Source organism: Vulpes vulpes, chromosome X (genome assembly GCF_048418805.1).
Source record: "Vulpes vulpes isolate BD-2025 chromosome X, VulVul3, whole genome shotgun sequence".
Lineage (NCBI taxonomy): Eukaryota > Metazoa > Chordata > Mammalia > Carnivora > Canidae > Vulpes > Vulpes vulpes.
In genome coordinates, this window is record NC_132796.1 from 14,068,499 (window position 1) to 14,094,262 (window position 25,764).

Below are 25,764 nucleotides of genomic sequence, written 5' to 3' on the forward strand. Positions count from 1 at the left end.
GGAATACTAATGCACTTAGTGATGTGCAACTTGCCTTTTTTTTTTTTTTCATTAAATGGCATTGCTTGAACAGCTTTTCAGGTTAGGAAATAGACTGCTACACTATTATTTAACACAGTTGCCTAGTATTCCATTGTGTGATGTACTAGAATTGATTTAATCAATCCCCTTTTATGGACGTGTTTCTGAAACTGGTTGATTCCAGTTTTCCACCCGCATAAATAAAACTGTGATGAGTAATCCTGTAGGCAAATCTTTGTTTCCTTGTATGTATGTTCTCCTAGGAAAATTTGCTAAAATTGTCATCGATGGGGCAAGGGTATTTTTAAGGCTTTTATGACTGAATTGCTTCCAGAAAGGTAATACTGGCCCACTCATCCGCCAGGGGTGTGTGAGAGTAGCCTACTCCCCAAATGTTTGTTTCAACATTTGAAAAGCCTGTGATTAACTTCCTATTGCTTTTTGTCTCATCCTATAATTTCCTTGGCTTCTCTCTGTTCTCTACCCACTGCTCTGATACTTTCAGAAAGCCAACAGAGAGGATAGAACCCTGAGCAGAACCCATTAAAGGGACTGGTTTTGGCAAACTCTCAAGGAATTTCAGTTCCATGCTGGAAAAAGACAACACAAAGAGAGAACTACCCATTCATTCTGTGCGAGAGGGTATTTACATTACATTTTATAACAGTCATAAATAAAAATGGCATTAATCTGCCAAGTTGTTGTTTTTAAAAGAGAAAAAGGGAGGAGGTGGTTGACCTACCAGAAAAAGCCCTATGTCTGCCAGAGCTTTGCTATGAGTACGATTTTAAATAGCAGGGCAAAGGTGATGAAGCCCGTTCAACATCCCTGTCTCCATGGCAACAGCATCCCCGCTCTGAGGCTGACAAGGCGGCAGGGACCAAAATACACTCCTTGCGCACAATTACACTGCAAGTTAGGAGTTTCTTTTTATTCCTTGTAAATGCACAATTTAAAAATACAAGCAAGGACAGAAAAAGAGCAAGTCACGCACAGCTAGAAAAAAAACGACTTTAAAATGACTAAGTGAAGAAAATTAAAATTGAAAGGGCACGATGAAGTCTGCAGCCTACACTCACTATGTACAGAGATTGAAATTCTTTCTTGTGTGTGAGTAGAGAAAATAACTATGCATGCATATAAGTGTGTGCATTAACTTTTTTAAATGTCTGTTCCCTAAATTTTTAATACAGGTCAACCTTGCTTTCAGCATATCCACTTAGCTCAGGTTATGACTTAATCAATTAAAGCAGCCACCCAATTTACACAAGTGGAAGCTCCTCATATGCTAAACCTAACGAAACTTAAAAAAAAAAAAACTGCATTAGCCATGAGTTGTAGAGGGCCTAAGTGGCCCCTTTTAGGTCAGTGAAAACCTACAAGTGGTCACTAATGCATCCTTGAATCCTCTTGAGGTATAAACCTTTCTGTTTATTTTTAAAAGAACTTGAAAATAAAGAAGTGCAGAATTGTGATATGAACTGTTGGGTTTCTTTCTGCCCTGGTATCTCTGCTCGGTGAGTGAATAACGTTCAAGAAACCTGGAGGGATGGTATAACAAGCAAAGCTACTTAACATTTAGTTCTCAGAGAAGGCACCTCAATAAATGTCAAGGAAATAAATGAATGAATGAGAACTACCAAGGGAATATGAAATAGGCACGTGATAGGTTCACTATCTGGCTACTTCTATTGAATATGCCAGGACCATCTAGTGGATCTCAACCAGGGGTGATTTTGCCTCCCAGGGGGCATTTGGCAGTGTCTAGAGACAATTTCATTTGCCACAACTTGGGAAGGGGGGTTGCTGGCATCTAGTGGGTGGAGGCCAGGGATGTCGCTCAACATCCTATAGTGCACAGGACAGACACAACAACAAAGAATGATCCAGCACAAAATGTCAGTAGTGCCAAGGATGAGAAACTCTGAGCTAGTCTGGTTGTCCAGGTCACTCCTTTTGGTTCAGAGGGTTCTGTGAGTAGATTACATGGCTTTAGGTTCTGTATTTGGTATAAAAGGCTAAATTCTCCTTGTGTTGAGTATTAGCATTTTCTCCATTGTTTTTATTATCACATGATTTTCCCTTGCTTTAAACACAATATGTTCTATTTTATTTTAGGTAAACACTCCTGAAAGTAAAAAACAGTAGGCAGAAAATGAGAGGTGGAGCATTAAAAATAAAAGCATGGGATTCATTCCATCAAAGCATCTGCAAAGTGGCTGACACAGAGGAATGTTCAATAAACATTAGCTCTTTTATTTTTCCCTACATTTTTAAGCATGAAAAAACTCACCCATACAAAACAATGCATTGTGTGTTCACTGTTGAAATAATAATAAAGTACTTAAACACACATTGCCCTGCACCTTTGAACTCTCCGTGTGTCTCCTCCCTGCTGTATGCTGTCCCTCACCTCAGAAAACCATTATGCTAGTTTTGTTCATCATTTCCTTGATAGAGGTAGAAACATATAAATACATAAATTATCTGGCTTCCCTTGTCCTTGAACTTTAGACAAATGGAATCAGACTGTACCTTTATTTCTGCGAATTGCTTATTTCACTCAATATTATGCTTTGGAATGGTTCCTCCACATTTATGTGTCCAGCTATATACTTTATACATTTTCCCTGTTGTACAGTATTTCACTGTATGGTTGTATCATGATTTATCCATTTTACTGGTGCTGGACATTTGCTTTTTCAGTTTTTGCCTATTATAAATAAGGATGCTGGTATATTGCTGTATACCTCTCCGGGGGCATATGCACAAGGGTTTCCACTGTTTATGGGTCATTTGTGTTTCTCTGGCTATGAAATATTTGTTAATATAAATTAATAATAATTTGTTAAAAAAAATAAAAATAATAATTTGTTAATATGCAAAATATTTGCATAATTTTCTATTAGGTTGATATATATATATATTTTTTAAGATTTATTTATTTATTTTAGAAGGGGAAAAGAGAGGGGAAGAGGGAGAGAGAAACTCTAAGCAGACTCTGCACTGAGCATGGAGCCCGACATGGGGATCGATCTCAAGACCCTGAGATTAGGACTTGAGCTAAAACCAAGAGTTGGAGACTCAACCAACTGCACCATTCAGGTGTCCCTAGATTGATATATATTGTAATAGACTTCTACCGTGACCAACAATGATCCCTACTTCCTCGTATTCATAGTCTTAGGTAATCCACTCCCCTTGAATGTGGACTGGACCTAGTAACGTGCTTCTAACAAATGGAATATGGCAAAAGTGATGAGATATCACTTCTGAGATTAGATTACAAAACATCATGACTTGTGTCTTGCTAGCAGGTTCTCTTGCTGGTACCCTCTCCTGCCCTCCTGCTTGCTCCCCACAATGAGGCCAGCTGCCATGTGTTAGATGTTCTGTGGAGAGGCCCATGTGGCAAGGAACTGAGAGAGGCCTCCTGCCAAAAACCACATGAGTTTAAGCTTGGAAGAAGATCCTTCCCAGCTGGGGCCTGAAGATGATTGTAGCCAATGAGACCTTGAAGCAGAGGATTCGGCTAAGCCACACCCAGATTCCTGACCTATAGAAACTGTGAGATCATAAATGTGTGTCATTTTAAATTTGTAAGTATCAGGGTAATTTGTTACACAGCAATAGACATATGTGTGTGTGTGTGTGTGTGTGTGTGTGTGTGTATATAAAATAGATAACATACACATACATTTTGGATAAGAATTATTTTGTTAGTTATCTATATTACAAAAATCTTCACTCAAATTGTGGCTATATTTTTTCATTCTCTTAATGAAGATCTTTTATGTAAAGAAGTCCTGAAGTTTATATAATCAAATCTTTTTCTTTAAAGTTTAAACTTTTTCTCTCTTCTTAAAGAAATCATTGCCTACCCCCTGAGCTGTCACAGAAATATTTCCTTATGTTTTCTTCCAAAAGTTTCTAGGTTTTGTCTTTCACATTTAAGTTTTTAACCCATCTGGACTGGGTATATGTGTATAATAAGGTAGTAGTTCATTTTGTAGTATATGGTGAGGTAGGGATTCATTTTTATTCTGTTCCCTTAGAGATAGCCAATTTTCCCAGTAGTATATATTGAATAGTTCTTTTTTTTCCTTCTCAGTTGTAATTTTAACTGTCATATATCAGGTTTTCATATATGTATGAGTCTGTGTCTGGGGTGTCTTTTCTGTTCCATTGTCTAGCCCTTATCAGGAGTATACTGTCTTTACTACAGTTATATAATATTTGGGGAGTCCAATTCCACCACCTACTTTATCTTCTTTGGGAGCATCTTGGCTACCCTTGAATGTTATTCTTCATATATATTTTAGAAACAGCATGCCAAGATTAAGGTTGTTGGGACTGCATTGAATTTATACATCAATTTGGGGAAAGTGAACTATTTATAGTATTGAATCCCTCTATCTATGAACATAACATGTTCATAGACTTGACTTTAGATTTTCTTTAACATCTGTCAATACAATTTTAAAATTTATTCCATGGAATTCTTGTGCATTTTTGTTAGGTGTATTCCTAGATAGCTTGTGTACTCTTGTTACCATTTTAATTGGTATCTTTTAAAAAGTTCCTTTCCTGATGTGCAAAAATGCTAACATATAAAAATGCAGTTGATACTCATGGATTGTAAGAACAAATGTTGTTAAAATGCCCATACTACTCAAAACAATTTACGGATTTAATGCAATCTCTATCAAAGTACCAACAGTATTTTTCACAGACCTAGAACAATAATCCTAAAATTCGTATGGAATCACAAAAAACCCTAAATAGCCAAAGCAATCTTGAAAAAGAACAGCAAACCTGGATGTATCACAACCCCAGATTTCAAAATATACTACAAAGCTACAGTCATCAAAACAGTATGGTACTGGCACAAACACAGACACATAGATCAATAGAACAGAATAGAGAGCCCAGAAATAAACCCATGATTATATGATCAATTAATCTTCAACTAAGGAGAAAGAATATGCAATGGAGAAAAGTCTCCTAAGCAAATGGTGCTGGGAAAATGGACAGCTACATGCAAAAGAATTAAACTGGACCCCTTTCTTACACCATACACAAGAATAAACTCAAAAAGGATTAAAGACTTAAAGGATTAAAGACTTAAAAGTTGAAACCATAAAAATCCTAGAAGAGCACAGGCAGTAATCTCTCTGGCATTGGCCATAGGAACTTTTTCTAAATAGGTCCTCTGAGATAAGGGAAACAAAAGCAAAAATAAACTATTGAGACTACATCAAAATAAAAAGCTTCTGCACAGCAAAGGAAACAATCAACAAAACTTAAAGATATCCTATTGAATGGAAAAAGATATTTGCAAATGGCATGCCCAATAAGGACTTAGTACCAAAATATATAAAGAACTTATACAACTCAAGACCCAAAAAACAAAAAATCCAATTAAAACTGGGCAGAAGACATGAACAGATATTGCTCCAAAGAAGACCTACAGATCACCAACAGACACATGAAAAAATGCTCGACATCACTCATCATCAAGGAAATGCAAATCAAAACTACAATGAAATATCACCTCACACCTGTCAGAATGGCTAAAATCAGAAAGACAAGAAATAAATGTTTGTGAGGATGTGGAAAGAAAGGAAACTTCATGCAGCACTGTTGGTGGGAATGCAAACTGGTGCAGCCACTATGAAAAAGAGTATAGAGGTTCCTTAAGAATTTTAAATAGAATTACCAGATGATCCAGTAAATAACCTACTGGGTATTTACCCAAAGAATACAAAAACACTAATTTGAAAAGATAGTGAAGATGCAAAGACTGAGTGGTTGCCACTGCACTGCTGACCTGCAGTAGTCGCTTCTCCATGTAGAACCTGGGAGTAGGAGATTCAGAATCAAATCTCTTTTCCCTCTCCTATCCTGATTACAAATCACTCAAAATATATAAGTTAGTGGAACTTTACTTGAGCGAGATTTTTTTATCTTCAGCTGCGATTTTTGGCTTTGTGAGAAACCATATCATCAAAGACAATGGCCAGCAATGTTACCAACAAGACAGATCCTTGCTCCATGAACTCCCATGAATACACTGGGAATCTTGATACTCTTGTGGTCAAGAAATCTGATGTGGAGGCTATTTTCTCAAAATATAGCAAAATTGTGGGTTGCTCAGTTCATAAGGGCCTTGCCTTTGTTCAGTATGCTAATGAGAGAAATGCTCAAGCTGCTGTGGCAGGAAAGGCTGGCAGAGTGATAGCTGGCCAGGTTTTAAATATTAATCTGACTCTAGAGCCAAAAGCAAACTGAGGAAAAGCAGGTGCAAAACAATCTGCAGTGGAGCTTATGGCTCCTCTTTTGACTCAGACTATGACATTCAATAGGCTTGTTATGACAAGATGTAGTTACCCAACAAGTGTTCCTCCTCCTTTCGCTCCAGCTGTAGTTCCCTCAAAATGCCACTATGTATCAGGAAACACCTCATGACGGGGCAAAAGTGGCTTCAGTTCTAAGAGTGGACAGTGAGGATCTTCTTCCAAGTCTGGGAAGTTAAAAGGAGATGACCTTCAGGTCATTAAGGGGGAGTTGACCCAGATAAAACAAAAAGGAGTTGGAAAATCTGGGGAAAAAATGGAAAAAGAAGAGAGTAAGTAAGGAAAAGAGATGAATGATAACTCAGGAAAGGATCAGAATAGCAGCTCCCTGAAGAAAGATGAGACTAATGTGAAGATGGAGTCTGAGGGGGTGCAGATGACCCTGCTATGGAGGCAGACGTACTGGATGATGATGAGGAGGAGGACTGGGGGGATCTGCTGTGGAGGGGGATGTACTGGATGATGATTACAATGAAGACTGGAGGGATCTGGTGCAGAGGGGGATACATACAGGATGATGGTGATAATGAAGACTGGGGAGATGAGCAGCTGGAGTTGAGTGAAGAATGATAAAAAAAGAAGCTGAGGAAAGAGGATGACAGAGACAGCCCCACTGGCAAGGATGACTCTTAAGTACACAGTGGGGTTTGGAAATTTTCTCCCATTATTTTACTTAGGCACTTGTCTAAGATCAAAATTCTCACCAGATCCCCTCTCTTACTATCTTCTCCAGCACATGCTCACTTTTGTCCTCATCCTTGTCCTTCTCATATTCATTAATTCATATTGCCCTGTGCCTAGTCCCATTTTCATTTCCTTTGACACTCCTAGGCATTATGTTAAGTCTTACCCTATACTTTTTGCTTTTAATTTTGATTCCTCTTTATGAATTTTTTGTCTTTATGACTTAACAATAAAAAGGATGTGTGGTTTTTATCAACTGTTTCCAAAATAATCTCTTATTGTGCAAGGAGAAGAGTTCTTTCCATTCATACTTGAGCTCAGTAGTTGCTTCCCTAACTGCAATCACATTAGTTGAGGAGCACCTAAGAGCAGCTTTGAATTTGAGGTATGCATGTTATACCCCACATAAAAGTGCTATGTGGGGCTGTTCAACACAAATGTAATAATGCATTTTTGTGAATGAGAGTTGTCATGTCACATGCATCCTCTAGAAAAATAATTAGTGCAGAAGTCTTAAGATTTGTTTTCTTTCTTTTTTTTTAAGATTTGTTTTCTAATCTGATACTGTGAGTTATTTTTGTGAACAGCCTGATGTTTGAGACCTTTTTTCTCAAAATAAACAAGTCCCTTTTAAACCAAACCTTGGAGGAAAAAAAGATACATACACCCCTATGTTTACTACATCATTATTTATAATAGCCAAATTATAGAAGCAGCCTAAGTGTCCATCAATAGATGAATGGACAGAGAAGATGTGATATGTATAACACACATAACACACACACACACACACACATACACACAATGAGATATTACTCAGCCATGAAAGAATGAAAGTTTGCAACAACATGGATAGATGGATCTAGAGGGTATAATGCTAAGGGAAATAAGTCAGTCCAAGAAAGACAAATACCATGTGATTTCATTTATATGTGGATTTAAAGAAACAAAACAAAGAAAGTAAAAAAAAAAGTGACAAACCAAAATACAGACTCTTAACTACAGAGAACTGGAGAGGAGGTATGGGGGAGGGGGCTGAAATAGGTTATGGGGATTAAAGAGCACACTTATCATGATGAGCACTGAGTAATGTATAGATATTGTACACCTGAAAATAATATTATACTGTATGTTAACTACACTAGAATTAAAATAAAACATGCAGTTTCTGAAAAAAAATAAAAATAAATAGGAGTGCCTGACTGGATCAGTTGGCAGAGCATGACTCTTGATCTTATGGTCGTGAGTTTGAGCTCCATATGTGGCACAGAGTTTACTTAATAAATTAAATTAAATATAAATTCAGTGTATTGATGGAAGCTCCAAAACTCATAATTGTACTCAAGAAAAAAAATTGGATAGATTTTTAACTTTCCAGGAATGTATCTGAAACGTTAAGTGAAACAAAACTACAATTAAACTATAATCATTTAAAAATATAATTTCTATATTCCTACTCTAGAGCTAATTTAGACATTTTTCATTTATTGGTAAGAAAAAGTGTATATTTAAAACTAGATATTTTTTTCTTTATTTCTTCACATGTAGTTCAAATTTTCTGTTTGCTGCTTTTATATTTACTTTGGTCCAACCAAATCTCTTACCAGTGTGGGTAGTTATGATCATTAATGGCTGCTCCAGACATTATTTCCAGAAGGAAAACTTTTTCTTACTGCTTAATTTTTCCAATATTCATCAGCTGTTAACATTTCCGAAATTTTATCATGAACATTCTCTGTCAATTCTACTTTACTATGGGCTACTGGTTTGTTGTTTTTTTTTTTGTTTTTTTTTGATAAATATAAGAAACCGTATCAGGAAAATCCTTATGTATAAATCACAATAATGGAAAGATGAGGTTTAAATTACCCAGCTAGCTTCCTTAGTTCTTAACACATTTTAACATGTACAGAAAGATTTTAAAACTGTGGGTACTCTGCACATGTACCCTTATTTTATGTATGTGTATATATACACATATACACATATACATATATATATATATTTCTCCCCTATATATAAATGAAACAAAATTGATCTTCAAGTAAAATTCTTGAGAAATGTTTCTATCTTTATTTCAAGGTGGAATCCAAAAGAAGTCTTTGTTAGAATCCTTACCTACTCCAGGTGAGGCTGGGGTATACCCAGCTCGAAGGTGGGTTGCTAAAGAGGCTGGTGATGGGAGGCTGGCTGAGTTGGAGTTGAAATTTTTCACCCAGGGGAACTAAAGACACCAAGATGAGGAAAGTTGAAAACCATAAGGGAGTTCTGAGATCCAAAAAGCTGAGAAGGAAAGCCAGAAGGTCATTAAAACCAAAGGGCCCAACCTGGGTCTCAGAGCCAGGAACAAAGCCAGTGGTCCATGCCTGGAGGAGCAAGAGCCTGTGTGTCTGTCAGATAAAATAGGAACATGCAAACCCCAAGCCAAGCTCTTTAGCATGGCTGCTAGAGAGGTCTGGGTTCTTACTGGCTGAATATTCCAAGGCATCTGGCAAGCCGAGAACCAGTCTGGGAGTTGGAACTCTGAGCACAGAAAGGGGCCCCTGGTCCTCCAGGCTCTACCATCCTCTATCACTCACCTTTCCCTGACCTTGCCCCCTAGTGCCCTGGTGTGTGGTCCTGACCAGACTCAGCCCCTGGCTTCCTGAACTTGCTGGGTCTGCGCTCCAACTTTCCTGCCCCGACTGCTCACCATCACTGTTGGCTCCTTAGTCTGGTGGGCTGAGGTGCTTTGGATTCTTTCTCCTGTCCATATATGCTTTCCTTAGACATATTTCTTAACCCCTCTTGAGGAATTCGCCCATAATAGTTAAGTGAACTATAGATACTAGAAGGGAACTAAGGTACTATAACAAGGAGACCCCCAAAATTCAGTGGCTTAAAAAAAACACAGAACTTCCTTTTACTCTTAATATTAGTCCAGAGTAAAGGGTTCTAGATTCATGGGCAGCTCTGCCTCCTGGAGTCATTCAGGGACTCAGGTCCTTCCACTCCGTAGCTCTCCAAACTGCTAGGATAAAGGTTATTTAATCCGGGGATCCCTGGGTGGTTCAGCGGTTTAGCACCGCCTTCGGCCCAGGGCTCGATCCTGGAGTCCCGAGATCGAATCCCATGTCAGGCTCCCGGAATGGAGCCTGCTTCTCCCTCTGCCTGTGTCTCTGCCTCTGTGTGTGTGTGTGTGTGTGTGTGTGTGTGTGTCTATCATGAATAAATAAATAAATAAATAAATCTTAAAAAAAAAAGGTTCTTTAATCCATGGATAGCATCCTCTAACCAATGGATAGAATTCAGGAGGTTCATCAACTGGAATCTGGGGGGAGAAATCACCACTACTTTAACTAAACTTGTTTTAGTTTTCTACTGCTGCTATAACAAATGATCACAAACATAGTGGCTTGAATCAACACAAATCTATTCTCTCGCAGTTTTGGAAGTTAGAAATCCTAAATCAGTTTCACTGGGCTACAGTCCAGGTGTCAGCAGGGCTGTGTTCCTTCTGGAGGCTCTAGGGGAAGGTCCATTTCCTTGCCTTCTCTTATATCTGGAGGCCACTTGCATTCCTTGGCTTGTGGCCCCTCCTCCCTTTTCAAAGTCTGCAGCATAGATCCATCGTCACACTGCCTCACCTCATCCTCTTCTGCTGTCTAGCCACCTCCTACTGCCCTCTTACAAGGATATTTCTAATTATATTTAAGGCTCATCTGACCAATCCAGGATGATCTCCCTATGTCAATACCCTAACTTAATCATATCTGCTGTGAAGTCCCTTTTACCATGTAGGGTTAGTGTCACAGGTGCTAAAGATTAGAACACGGATATCCTGGGCCACTATTCAGTCTACCATAAGTCTCTAATGGAAACTCAGCATTCCTTACATTATGAATGTAGACAACAACCCATAGTAATATCAGCAGTACCTGGAACTGTGTTACCAGTAGAGACCACAAATACTTTCCACATTATAATACAGTTATTGCAGATATCTTGAATTTATGGAGGTCATTAGACACACTATCAGATCTTGTTAGCTAATGTATTACTTAAAATGTACATATAGTACTATTTCATGTGTCTGGTTTTGTGAAGAATATTGTATAATACAAATGGTTTTCGTTTCAATCATATGCAATTTTACTTCATGCATTTAAAACTTAAAACTGAGGAGTGCCTGGGTGGTTTAGTCGGTTAATTGATCTCAGCTCAGGTCTTTTTTTTTTTTTTAAGATTTTACTTATTTATTCATGAGAGGCACACAGAGAGAAGTAGATACATAGGCAGAAGGAGAAGCAGGCTCCCTGTGGGGAGCCTGGTGTGGGACTCGATCCCAGGACCCCGGGATCACGACCTGAGCCAAAGGCAGACGCTCAACCACTGAGCCACCCAGGTGCCCCTCAGCTCAGTTCTTGATCTCAGGGTCATGAGTTCAAGCCCTGAATTGAGCTCCACACTTATTTACTTAAAAAATAAAATAAAATAAATATAAAACTTAAATCTAAAAGATTCTTTAGCCTCAAATTGGCATAAAACTTCTGCTCTAAAGCACTGTCACCTTGTGCATGGTTGAAGCTTTGTCTGGTTCTAGCCTGAAGGAAGTAGGAGACAGCGTAGAAGAGGCATATTCAATGTCTTTGGGTCCAGTCACAGAAGGGACACACATTATTTCTACTCACTCTATTCTCAAGAACATTTGCTTGCCTCAGAATCCGCTGGAGGGCTTGTTAAAACACAAACTGTAGGCTGCACCCTCAGAGTTTCTGTCTCACTAGGTCAGGGGTGGGGCCTGAGAATTTGCATTTCTAACAAGCTGTCAGATGATGATGATGCTCTGAGAACCACCGGTATAGAGCATAGTCACCTGGCCACAAAACACCACAAGGGATGCTAAGTAATGCTGTATAGCCAGGCAGTCAGGTTTAAATATAGTGTGGCTGTACAGAGGAATTTACATGGGAGAACATGGGTAGGTATTCAGGGTGCCTGGCAACAACTCTATTATTACGGAAAAGGGAGAGGATTGATTTTGATGATCAGCTATTAGCCTCCACCACAATCCCCTTCTAGAGTTTTATCTATGGCCTTGACTTGATTCTCCCATGAGCTATGTAGAAATCTGGAGTCTTTCCCAGACACAGATGCCCAGGGTGAAGGAAAAGGCACCCAAGTAAAGGGAAAGTTGCCCATATCCTGTTCTGAGAACTGAGTATAGTTGGGAATAGTTAGGAACATCTCCCTTGAGGCTTATTGGGTACATGTTTATTCTCTGTGCTGGGGTCCCAAGAATGGTGTAAAAACACAGCTCTTGATGCCAGATTCAGTTATTCTCACTGAGTGTCAAGCCTATATAGCTCAGGAGGGAAACTGGAACCCCACATTGCTGTCTTGAATATGGGAAACCTCAGTAATGAGCTAGTACAACGAAATAGTAAAGATGAACGGTTGTAGGTCACCGATAAGACAGCGTAGCGTAACCAAGTTGGCTGATGTCATAGTGGGGAGGATTCCAAGTAAAGCTCTAACCTGAAGCTATCCTTTACATTAAGTATAAAGTGACTTTTGATACGTTCTACAATCAAGCTGGAGCTTCTCTTAAACAGCCCATACACTGTCCGGGCAACATCTGATTCAGCCTAATTATCTGTCTTGAGTCGCTATGCCAAGTGGCTTGGTACAGTAAACGGGTTTCCAGCGACATCAACCGGGCAAGGATTATGATGGGAACTTGAGAAAGTGAAAAACCTCCTTAGCCTTTACATCATCATCTGTCAAATGGAGATTGCATCATCCGTCCCGAACAAGATGCAGTTTGCCACAGGCGTGGCTACTGAGGTCAGACTACCCGGGTTCACACAGTTGAAACTTGGGAGAAAGCCTGAATCTCCTCGAAAAGGGAGCCTCAGTTTCTTCATCCATAAAATAAGGATGCTTATCCTAGCCTTACAGCACATGGGTGGAGGCTTAAATCACACTGGTAAAAAGGTCTAGCCGGGTGCCCAACCTACTGTAGACACGCAACTGGTTGCAGGTGCCTTACCCCCCCACCCCCAACTCCTGTGAATGTCTTGCTGGGTGAGAATTTGCGTAGACCATTTGCTGTAGCTGAAACAGAGGAGTAAGACGCTGTTGAAATATGCAGCAAAATAAAAGATGTATTTAGAGCAGCAAGGGATTGGCTCTGACAAGAATAATCGGCATATGGGAATTAAGCCTCAAACGATGGGGAAAAAGAGAGAGATTCGGGCTACATTTTAAAAAAGACATGCTTACTAAGGAGGAAAAAGACATTTTTCTTCACCCCACTCCCCCACGCAAGCTATTTTTCTCAAGAACTTCAACGAGGAGGGTAAAGCTGAGGTTCTTTGAAATCAGGCTGGAGTTCTCAGTGCTCCTTTTCTCAAACCAATTCTCCTAGCTGGGCCTTGTCAGAGAAACTTCATGAACTGTAATTGTGATTTCAAGAATCACTACACTGAGAGCCCTTAAACCACTAATGGAGAGAAATTTGGGCCTTTTCATACATCCTGCTATTTCCTTTCAGATCATTAAAGTTCCTTATAGGAATGGCAAACAGTTGTTTTGATTCTGGTTGCAATGGCCCTGGACCAAGGGCGAGAAAGCATTCCTCTGTTTGCAGCCCGGCTAGAAATACCCGGTCATACAAGAAAGGAAGTTTTCCCCAACAGCCTCGTTCAGCCGCCTCTGCTGGACCTGATTAATTCAGGAGGGCAGCGTCCAGGAAAATGCTTTTCATTCCAGCTAAGCTCTTTCTGGCTCTGTCTCTTTTCCTTCCTCAATTCAAGGAGTCTGAAGACGCACTTTCTAAAGCATCCTAGTCTCTTACGTAGGAGAAGAACATTCAGTCCCACAAAAGGAATAAAGAAATGATTCCCCCTGGATGGCTTTTGACTCAAGGGATTTCTTTCAGTGCCTTCCAAAGGTGAAGGCAATTCTGATTTCTATGGCATTGGAGGGAGGTAGGGCAGACAGCCGCTCAGGGTGGGGAACCGGAATAACGAGGCCAGTAATGGCCAGGAAACATGTCTGGGGCCACACCGTTGCCTGTCTGTACATCTCTCCTCATGTCCCCCTTCAGCACCCCGTTTGAGTAATGACAAGCCCTTGGTGCTGAGCAAAGCAGGTTGATTTCATCCATTCTGCTCTCTGCGTTCCTCTTAGGAGGAGAGCAAGACTGTAAAACGATGGTGAAGATAGTAAATTTTTGTTATTTATTGGCAGGACTTTCTATGCCCTTTGCTAAAAGCTCTCATTGGGAGAAGCAGCAGCAAGGAGGAAAGTATTTCTTTAGCATAGTTGTCATTTTTCAGTGAATGGAATGTACTTAGTTACAAAGGTCATAAATGCTGCCTCTATGTAGTCACAGAGTGGTATCATCAGAAGTGCCAATATTTCATACTGAAGTGAAAATCAATTAATTCATTAAAATTTCCTGTTTTCGAGGAAGTAGCTAAAGCGGGACTGCCTTTCAGGGTTATACTAACTATAGTATCTGCAATCTCCAGGGCTCATTTCAAAATAAGCACCCTGAGGATCATAAGAGGTGGCACGTGCTTCCCAAATTATTGAAAGCTGGTTTCATATCTGGCTGTAAAAATACAAATCTGCCTCTTTCACTCTGTGTCGGCTCAGAGAGCAGCTGCTTATGATATAAAAAATACCGCGGCTGGCTGGTTTACAGCATCCACTATAAATACAGGGGTATTTTATTCATCTGAAGAAAACCATGAATTGGATCAAGACAAGTTAGGAGAAAAAGCCAGAGTTTAGATTTTAGTGAGTGTCACAAAACACATCCCAGGTGGAGGATTTGAGCTCTGGGCTGCTTTTCTGGCAGAAGCCGCTCTCCCTCTCCAAAACTCCCCCCATGTCAACATGTGAGATCCCCCAAGGCCATCATCTCCCCCAAAGAATTCATCTGCTCCAATAGATATTGGGGCTGGTGGAGAAAGCCCACCATGTCTATAGAACTAAAATCATGGAAATTTGTCCTCAGTCCAATTATTGAAAGGCATTGAGGTATTATCCAGTAGAAACTGGATAATCCTGTGACCCTTCGTGACAGGAAGTACATCAAAATTCCTCAAACCAGGTGAGCTGCCAATATCGGTGTCAGAAAAGCCCCTATATTATAAGGTGAGTCAATTCATTTCAGGACATTAGACTATTTGTATATGAGGCTAAAGTTTAACTCCCTGCAACTTTACTGCATTGGCTTTAGCTCCGATTTCTCCAGCTCCACATATTTAATGAGCTATCTATATCCCGCCTCATTCCGCAGGGGATTTGAGGCAGCTTACGACAAATAAAATGCACATGGTATACAAAAGAAAAATAAAGGGTTGGGAGAATCCGGGAAAGAGAAAAATGAGAGTTGGAAAATCATACAACCAGGAGCCAGATTCAAACCAGAACCATCTTTTGTCGGGTCTTTTAGAGTTGTTGGAGGCAGCCTCCAAAGTGGCTCCCTATTTCCTAACAATCACAGGGAAGAGCCCCCGGGAAATAGGTCCCATGAGAGCGGGGCATCTGTGTCTGTTTTGTTCCCCACTATGCCCCAACCCCGCTGGTGCTTGGAGCCCAGCAGGTGCTCAATCGTTCTGTGCTGGATGAACGTTGAGTGAGAGAGGAAAGCGCATTCAACCATGAGATTCAGGGCGTTGGTAAGATCAAAAAGAATAAAGTGTTCAGAAGAAGCAATTCCTGGAAATAAAACTTAAGAAAAAGTCCCCCTGAGCCCTCAGACAGAGAACAGAATGTAACAGAGTGGATGACGTCCTTGACATTTCCCTGCAATGGGTCACGGGATAGACTTCCTCTGCTGTTGTCTGTAATGACACTCAGTATGGGCAGATGGGATGGGGTCCAAGCGCTCTACAGCAAAAAGGAATTCTACAAGAGGGCAGAAAATGCAACGCCAGTAAGTCTACAAAGTTTCAACTCCAAGCTTTTTGGGGGTGCATCTGTATACCCCCCAAGGGCTTGCTCTCTGTGGGGAACAGAGATTAAACACCCATGCCACAAACCCTATCACTCCGGTGCTGAGTGAACTAGAAGATGGAGTTGGGGGAAGAGAAGGCAGGTAAAGGCATTTGAACGCCCCCTACCCAAAGGATGCCTAAACCAGCACCTCTGGCAGCACCTGCGGCCTTGCCGCAAATTCTGAACTTCAGCCTCCTGTCCAGAATTACTCCATGCGAATTTGCATGTTAACAGGTTCCCCAGGTGATTCAGACATAGAAAAATTTGAGAAGTGCCTCTTTAAATGGACTGAGGGGGGCACTTGATGGGATGAGCACTGGGTGTTATGCTATATGTTGGAGAATTGAACTCCAATTAAAAATAAATAAATAAATAAACAAACAAACAAACAAATAAATAAACAAATAAATAAAATGGGTTGTTGTTGTTTTAAATATTTTATTTTTATTTATTCATGAGAGACACAGAGAGAGAGGAAGAGACACAGGCAGAGGGAGACGCAGGCAACCTGCATGGGGCCCCGTGTAAGACTTGATCCAGGACCCCGGGACCACGACCCTAGCCAACGGATTATTTTTATACTCAGAGAGATATAGATCCTTTATGAAGTAAAATGCAAAATGTGCATAACTTTGGGGCGCCTGGGTGGCTCTGTGGTTGAGCATCTGCCTTCCGTTCCCCGGGATTGAGTCCCGCATTGGGCTCCCCACAGGGAGCCTGTGTCTCTCTGCCGGTGTCTCTGCCTCTCTCTGTGAGTCTCATAAGTAAATAAATTTTCTAAAAATCTGAAAAATAAAAAAAAAATCAAATGTGCATGACTTTTAAGGGCAATATGTGAAACTTCAAAGGAGTTTCTCATCAGTGACCAGCAGTCTGGGGCTATACCATAGTCTGCCTGGGCAGGGGCCACTGTGGGAGCTGTTCTGTCCTTAGAGGAAAACGGAACTGTTGGTGAGGCATGGCTCTTGTTTGCTGAAAAGGAAAATCTAAACTCTTCAACTATTTAAAGATAGCTCTGAAATCCTCATCCTCTCTGCCCGAGTTTTTTTCTTTTTGATTGAATGTAACAACCTCTCGGTCTTTAATCATTCTTCATATCATAGGGTTGGTGACAATGGTGTCCTGATACACCCACTTTCTAGAAAATAAAAAGTCCTGATTTCTAGCATTTGCCAATTACCATGGTGTAAATTTCCCACCATGGTCCATTTCAAGCTGCCAAGGGCTTAATCGGCAGCTCAAAAATTCCTGAATATCTACCAATTTTAAGAAGTGAGTACCAGCTGGCTCCAGCATACCATTAGTTCCAGACCCTTTTCCCCCCTGGCTGCCTGTCTCAGATCCTTTGTAATTTGTCAGCCTGCCATGATCTGAGTACAATAATACAGACAGAGTCTGGCAGGTACCAAGTACAATGGAATTAGCCTTCCCATTATACTATAATTAATGTAGTCCAAGATCACATTCAATACTTGGCAGCCATGTACACCTCTGGCTCACGATGAGTTTATAATAAATTAAAGGTCCTAAGACTCCATGCCCATCACCGCCATACTAATGTTAGCCCATGCCCCTTTCATATGGTTTTTGTACAGTTTGATTTTTAAAAATCCCATGTATTTACATGCATTCTTATTGCATTTTATCTTGTTCATTTGGGCCCTTCATTCGAGCTTGTAGAGAACCCTCTGACTTAGGAGTATGCCATTGGCCATGGGATCTATTTGTCTCTCTTCTGCATCTTCTACACATTTGCTGGGCTTTCCTCATAAGTGTTTATTAGAGTATTTTAAAAAAAAGTAGGAAAGACCAGGATTAAGAGCGTAGGAGCCAAGGCTCAGATGCCTCAAAATGTACCACTTTGGCATGTAGATCCTTTTGAGCTGAAAACCATCAAGGCCCAAAAGACTCTGGAAGAAATTTTGACCTTCCATCTAACTGCCCAAAAGAATTTCGATAAAGAACCTACTCCAGGAAGAGAGCTATGCCATAGATCACTACATTATAATATAAATTAGGGGTGGTAGACAGGGAGGAATTTAGCAGAGTTTGTTGGTTAAAATTCCTCTTTCTGTCCTGTTGTTTTTAAATGGCCCAGCAAACATTTGTTTACCAAACATTTACTCTTTTTTTTAAAGTATTTTTTAAATTTTTTTTTTTATTCATAGAGACAGAGAGAGAGAGAGAGGCAGAGACACAGGCAGAGGGAGAAGCAGGCTCCATGCAGGGAGCCCGACGTGGGACTTGATCCCGGGACTCCAGGATCACGCCCTGGGCTGCAGGCAGTGCTAAACTGCTGCACCACCGGGGCTGCCCCCAAACATTTACTCTTTTTCAGCTTTCTGTGAATTGCTTTCCTTCCCTTTGAAGTCCCAGACCCCTACTCCCTTCTTAGTTCAAGATGACTTACAGACCTCATAGTGCTTGAAATCTCATGAATGTAGGGATGTAATCAAATTTTATTTTCTCCTGCTAATCTGCCTCATGTCAATTTAATTCTTAGATAAACTGGAAGAATCTTGAAGGACAGAGAAAAAATTTTTTCTCCTCAACAAGAGGAAGACGCTTACAACAGTATTGGAGACCTAGCTCAAAATTGACATTCAAGACCAGACATGAATTTACACATCTATTCTATCGTCCAGACCACACTCTTTGCTTCTCATCCACAAAAATATCATGATAGCCCTGTTAAGTAAATAGCTTGATGAGATCCAGATATACTATATCTAAGGCATTCTTCGTGTTGGCAATTTTAATAACACTATCCAAAAAGGGGAAAAGGTGACTGAGTTTGGATTTGGAAGGATTTCTTAATAATCATCACTTTTCATTTTAAGTACTTCTAAATCAACGGTTTAATAATACACTTACAATTTTTCCAAGGACGAAAGCCCAACTCAAAGACTTGGCACTATGGTATTTCACTCATAACTGGAAGGTTTTACCAATACAGAAAGTCATGCAAACTAGGACGGGAGGGGCTTGATCTTGGAATTAGACTCAGTTGCTGGGATGGATGGGCAATTGGGGGCAATTTGATGACGGGAAGGTCTGACCAATAGGTGGAACACGGTGGGTGGGGAGTATAATCCTTCTCAGTGTTTTGGCAAAAGCAATTGGTGTCATGGAGGTCTCTCAAGAGGTAATAAAAAATAGAACTGACAGGTAAGTAGTACCAAAGAGAAGTTTCTGTACAATGACCTGAGGAGACTGGGGTATCAGGATCTCTTGTCCAAAAGTTGCAAACGGGTCCAAGAACAGACTCCAATACCTAAATTAGGGATGGATAATGCAAGGAAGTCCAGAACCAAGGTACCAGGTCAGGGTGCAGATGGTAGCCCTTAAAATTTGATGGTATGCTACTGGGACTTCTTTTACCAAAGTCACCTCTTGCCCCAGAGCCTCTTGCCCTTGGGTTGAACTTTTAAGTGGATATCAGATGATTCCCAGCTATGGGGAAAGGGAGGATAAAAGGGCAGAGAACTAGGCAAATACTGAAATTTCCATTTTCTTTTTAAGTAGGCTCCATATCCAGCATGGAGCCCAATGCAGGGCTCGAACTTACAACGCTGAGATCGATAGAATCAGTTACTAAACTGACTGAGCCACTCAGGTACCCCTGAAATTTTCATTTGCAAAAAGCATAATGTAATATCCATTTAAAAAATTAGACTCCAGGGACACCTGGGGTGGCTCAGCGGTTGAGCATCTACCTTTAGTTGAGGGAGTGATCCTGGGATCCCGGGATCAAGTCCCACATCAGGTTCCCAGAAGGGAGCCTGCTTCTCCCTCTGCCTGTGTCTCTGTCTCTCTCTCTGTGTCTCTCATGAATAAGTAAATAAAATCTTAAAAAAAAAAATTAGACTCCGGAGTCATACTCCCTAGCTTAAATCCTGGCTCTGCCATCTACTGGCGATGTATCTTGGACAGATACATAACTTCTCTGTCTCAGTTTTCTTTCTTTTTTTTTTCTGTCTCAGTTTTCTCATCTGAAAAGTGAAGATAGTATGAATACTTATCAGTTTCTTGTGAGGAAATGATGAATCAACACATCTAAAGCACTCAGAGCCTGAACCTGGCACCTAGTAGGTACTACTATGGACACATTTGCTACCAGTACCATTTGCCTTTTCCAGCTGGAAAATCTGGATATGTACCAAATCTCTAGCATTTCTTCCTTTCTCCATCATTTTCCTGGTAACCACCAGTAGCTCTGTTGTCTCATTTACATATTCTTTCAGTGACCCCAGATATAATTTGCCCAGGCTTAGAAATTCTTTAACTCATTTAAAGCAGACAGAGGCTATTCAAATATTATTTAATATCTCTTCACTTCCTTCTTTTTTTCCATGCTTGTAGGGAAGTGTTTAAGAATACTTCCTTTTTTTTTAACTTAAGTGTAGTTGACATACAATATTGTATTCATTTCAGGTTCATCTTCACTCCCTTCTTGACCAGGTGAGGGTCCCTAGGACATCATTATTGAAGTCTCACATAAGATTCTGTCTTTTCCTCTTGTTCCTGTTTTAAGATTATTTTTCCTTTTTTAAGATTTTATTTATTCATGAGAGACACACACAGAGAGGCAGAGACACAGGCAGAGGGAGAAGCAGGCTCCCTGCAGGGAGCCCGATGTGGGACTCCATCCCAGGACCCCGGGATCACACCCTGAGCTGAAGGCAGATGTTCAATCACTGAGCCACCCAGGTGCCCCTAAAGATGATTTTTCTTGATGAAAACTATAGAAGCAAAATAAAATTGAGATTTGGTGGGGGGTAGTCAATAAGATTTCAGGCCAAAAGAACCTCTTGAAACAGCAGAAATTGGCCCTGAGGGGTGATTAGAAAGTCTGCCTTTCCAGTCTTGCTTTCTGATGCAATAGTGTGAGTGTGGCAAGGAGTGTGCTCTCTCTGGTTCCTGAGACTTTATTTGTCAGAGAGAGAGAGAGAGAGTACTGGATGAGGTAGTCTCCATGCCTGCTGTGTCCACTGTGGTAGTCACTCACCGGCTGTGGCTACTGAAAGCTTGAAATACAGCAAGTCCAAATTAAGATATGCTGGATGTGTACAATACATTCCACATTTTGAAGACATATGCCAAAAAGAATATAAAATATCTCATTAATATTTCTATCTTCACATATTGAAAAGTGAATATCGTGGATATATCATGTTAAATTAAATGTTATTACAATTACATTAATTCACATTATACTTCCTTTGGACAGCACTGCTCTGTAATATTCTGACTGCTTATGTTGCATTGGTGGTATTTTCCAAAATCTGGGATGACAGTAAATAGGATTAGATATGAAAAGCACGATTTCTAGTAGCATTCTTGGCTGATTACCCTTCTTCTCCCTAGCCTTGGAGGTAAGAATGGCCCTGAAAGTTCCTGCAGGTGAATTACTAAACACAGCATAGAAAAATCACCACTGTCTTTTGCACTGCACAGAAATGTCAGCTGTCCATTAATATAACTCACTCCTGCCCCAACTTTCAAAAGAATGCAGTGAAGGCATTTACAACCTACATTCCTGGTAGGGAATCATTCAAATTACTTGAAAAATATCTTGCAGTTCATATCCTGACTTTCATTCTGGACCACTTATGTGAAGATGAAAAATTTGAACTTTGGTTTCAGGAGCTTGAAAGCATTACAATGGAAAAAAAAATCCCTTCTCAAACCAGTGAGGAAATTAGTGGAGGGGATTAGTAACATCAGACTAATTAACAAGAGTGAAAATGAGCATGAGAAGAAGGACAAGAGCACTTGAGTGAGAGAGAAAGAAACTATATTTTAAAAAGCATTAAATAAAAGTTTCAAATTAAACCAAAAATATACTCCAAATAATTCAGACTGGCACAAGCCTTGTTAAAAACAAGACAGCAGGTCCAAAATGGAGTCACTTATGCTAAGCCCCACGTCACCAAACCAAGACTTAACTTGATTATAGTTTTAACCTGTTCCAGAAAAAAGAACCTTAAACCAGTCAATCAGTAATTTCCTGGTCAGCACTAGGTAGATAAGCTGCCTGACAGACCCTTGTTGTCCCCTAAAGGAAAGTGCCCTGGCCACAACCAATCTGCTCTCTGCCTAGCATAACTTCCTTGTCCCAGCTCCCTTTCCCCTACAACAGTCTTTCATCTTATACAGCTCCTTGAAGCTTCTTTCTATCTGCAGCTAGATACGGTCTGATTCATGAATCACTGAATAAAGCCAATACAATCCTTAACATTTACTTCGATGAATTTTGTTTTTCAGCAACATGAATTCTCAGGGGGGCTAATCCAGTATCAATGATTTATAGTCCCAACGAAATAATATGTCAGAATGAGAAATCCCACAGTCAGCTTCCATGCCTGATGTCACAGGACTTGAGACTTTGGGTTTATCATTGACATTATGGATATGAAATCAAGATGTTTTACTTCCTGACTCTTATGAAAATAAATGCTTTTTCCTTAATTTACTCTAAGTCTATCGCCAAAATTTGTTAGGTCCAGACCATGATAAATAAAGTGGGACTATATTGCAAAGAAATGACACTTCCAAGAAGAGAGAAATAAAAACAACACACATGCACATACTTTAAAAGAAATCCTAGGCATTAAAAATAGTCTACAATGAACCTATAAGTTTCTATTAAATCACCATCTTGACAACTAAATTTATGCATCTAAATGTGTAACAGACATTACATACCATTTTGGACTATTTTCACCCCTGTAGCTATGAATGATGAGTGAGGAGGGGGAAATAACACTGTGGCAGCCAGTAATATATAGGTTTGGGTCATAAAACAAAATATCAAAATAATTTCTTGGTTTTCCCAAATAGAAGGCATTTTGTTTTTGCTTCTGGGTTGGAGTGAATGCTCAAATAGGGAAAGGAATAGAAATAGGAAGCAAGGGCCCTGAGATGGACTTTTTAAACTTGAAAATGTTGACTTGAGTAGCTTAAGGTCCTGCACATAAAATAAATAAGATAAAATGGTTACATTCTTTTAATTGACAGAGACTTGGCGAAGGTTGTCCTGCTTTCTGGGATTCAAATTCAATAAAACCTTCCCAAGGAGCTGCAATCCTCTGAACATTCACCACATAAAATGTTAACCAGGCCTTCCAACTTGCTGCTCAATACACAGGAGTTCCATTTGCTAGAGGTCAGAGAACACATATCAGATCAGCGGGTGCCCTGGGGGAAGGAGCATTCTGGGTCCTGTTTATCCTTTGAGGACTGTTTGCCTTGCATTATTTGCATGGGTGACTATCTTTGTCATAAAACCTGTTCTGTTTGCTTTCTAGAATCACTTCATCACTAGTGACAAATGTTACAAAGCATTTTATGTTGGTTAGGATATCGTCCTAGGAACAGGAGCTATAAAGAGAAAGGAGACACAGTCTCAGCATCCAAGAAGCTTATATTGTAGTTGGGGAGAGAATCAATCAAGGGCCAAAAAAATATAAACAGTAATATAAGTGTGGTAGGAGGCTAGACTTGTATTTCAGTGGGATTGGGATGTGAATGGGCATGATCAGCAGACTGGTTGGGTGGGCTCACCAGAAGACTCTGCATGAGTATTGAACAGTTGCTTTTAAAAAGTCCCTCCCTAACAGGACAGAAAATGCCAGGAATAACATGCTTTTACCAGTAACAAAGCATAAGGGAATACTGTTCTGAGTAAAATCCAACAGTTAAACTGTCTCTAACCCAGCCCTAAGGAAACACTGCTTGGATTCTAGGAAGAATGAAAGCTGTAAGTAAACATTTACTTTCACTAAGACTCTGTAGAACATTAGAGAAAGAACATGCTTTGAGACCCCTTTAACAAATGGAGACTGTGGTAGTGATTACTACTATTCTCCAAATATTTCCTCCTCTCTGTTTTCTGAGCATATAAGTTGAAATACATTTCTTGGCCCCCTTGTGTTTGAGTGAGCCTGATGACTAATCCCAGCATGTGATGGATATATGGAAATGGGTACAAAGTATCAAGATCTGTGATTCTCATGTTAACACCTACCAAAAAAGCATCCACCATGGATGAGCACTGACCAATCACGTAGACAAAATGACCTAGCTAATTGATGGCATCCAGAGTTTGTCATCGGCCACCACAAAAATGGCACAATGGAAAGAAGAGAGTAACTACAGGGGCAGAGATGGAGGTCACATATGGGTACAACCAGAATCTATTACTGCCACCTCATGATGTCCAACCTATTAGCACCATAGACAGATGTTGAGTCTCCAATATGGTACTTCTCCTTGAGGAGATTGATGGACCACTTCGTAACAGTTGACTTCATTTGGGTCATTTCCACCCTGGAAAATCCAGCAGTTCATTCTCACAGAAATATTTATTCCAAGTATAGGTTTGCCTTTTATGTCCGCAGAGCCTCGGCCAGCTCTGCTATTCAAGGGTTTACAAAATGCCTGATACACAAAGATACAATCTCAAATAACATAGCATCTTACCAGGATGCTTCACTTCACAGCGCCGGAGGTAAGGGAGTGAGCCCATGATCATGGGATCCAGTGGTTGTATTACATACTGTACTATTCAGAATGCAACTGGCCATCACAGAGCAACGGGATTGCCTCCTAATGGTACAGCTGAAGTGCCAGCTCAGAGGCAAGACTCTGTGAGGATGGAATGCCATCCTCTAGGATTCCGTATACACACTGATTCAGAGACCTCTGTGTGGTACTGTGTCCCCCACAGGGAGAGTACATGGGTCTCTGAACCAACAAGTGGAAGGAGGAGTGATCTCACCTGACATTATTCCCAGTGACCTACTGGGGGACTTTGTGCTTTCCCTCCCTTCAACTCTGGGCTCTCCTTGATTAGGATGTCCCAAAGGGGACACACTCTTGCCACCCAAGACCCCTTCATAGGACACAGCAAGATGCCACTTGGACACTCTGCACTTCCTGTGTCTTGGGTTCAGCAGGCAAATAGAGGAGTCACCATCTTACAGGAGTGATTGACCCCGTTCAGCCAGGAAGAGGTGAGGCTGCTTTTACATGGTGGGGAGGGGGATGGGAGACATGAAACCCAAGTGATCTGCTTGGGCACCTCGTGGTACTCCCTCGTTAAAAGGAGACTGAATGGATGAGTGCATTAACTCAGTCTGCAAGAGGCTCAGATGCCTCAGGAATGAGGGTTTAGGTCATATCACAGGGCAAACCACTGAGGCCAGAAGAGACAGTAGTTGAGGTTGAAGGGAATTTAGAGACGATAGTGGAAGAGAACGACGACAAGGACCATTTGCAGCCCCAAATCCCACTGCAGAAACAGGCTATAGTTCACCACATTAAACTCTCTACTGCAAGCTTTCCCTCAAGAAGGAAGATCCACTGGAACCCCTGAATAACTGCTCCCTGAACCTGCATGGAGAAGTAAATTTGTGTCAACCATGGAGAGAAAGTCCTTAACTACCCAGAACCACTTCTCCATCAACTCCACCCAAGTCCTTTCGATCAAGATCACAGAGACTTGATTCTGACCTGAGGTCTTCATGGTCAAGGACATCAAGAACCTATCTTCTATATATCTCTACTCCTACTCCCATAGAAATAAAGTTCTCATCTCCTAATTTGCTTTGGCTTAGTCTCCTTAATATCACCCTCGGCAGAGAATTGCTCTCTTGCCATCTACTTTAGCAGTCCTGTCTTTCTTTTCTAATGATTCTCTTCAGCA

General features: G+C 40.6%; 1 protein-coding gene and 1 pseudogene across 2 annotated transcripts in view; one reads left to right on the forward strand and one right to left on the reverse strand.

Annotated features, from left to right (window-relative positions):
- RAI2 (retinoic acid induced 2) overlaps positions 1-25,764 on the reverse strand; it is a 387,183-nt gene that overhangs the window by 192,800 nt on the left and 168,619 nt on the right. The gene's annotated exons all lie outside the window — the stretch shown is intronic.
- LOC112919084 (heterogeneous nuclear ribonucleoproteins C1/C2-like) lies at positions 6,034-7,010 on the forward strand (annotated as a pseudogene).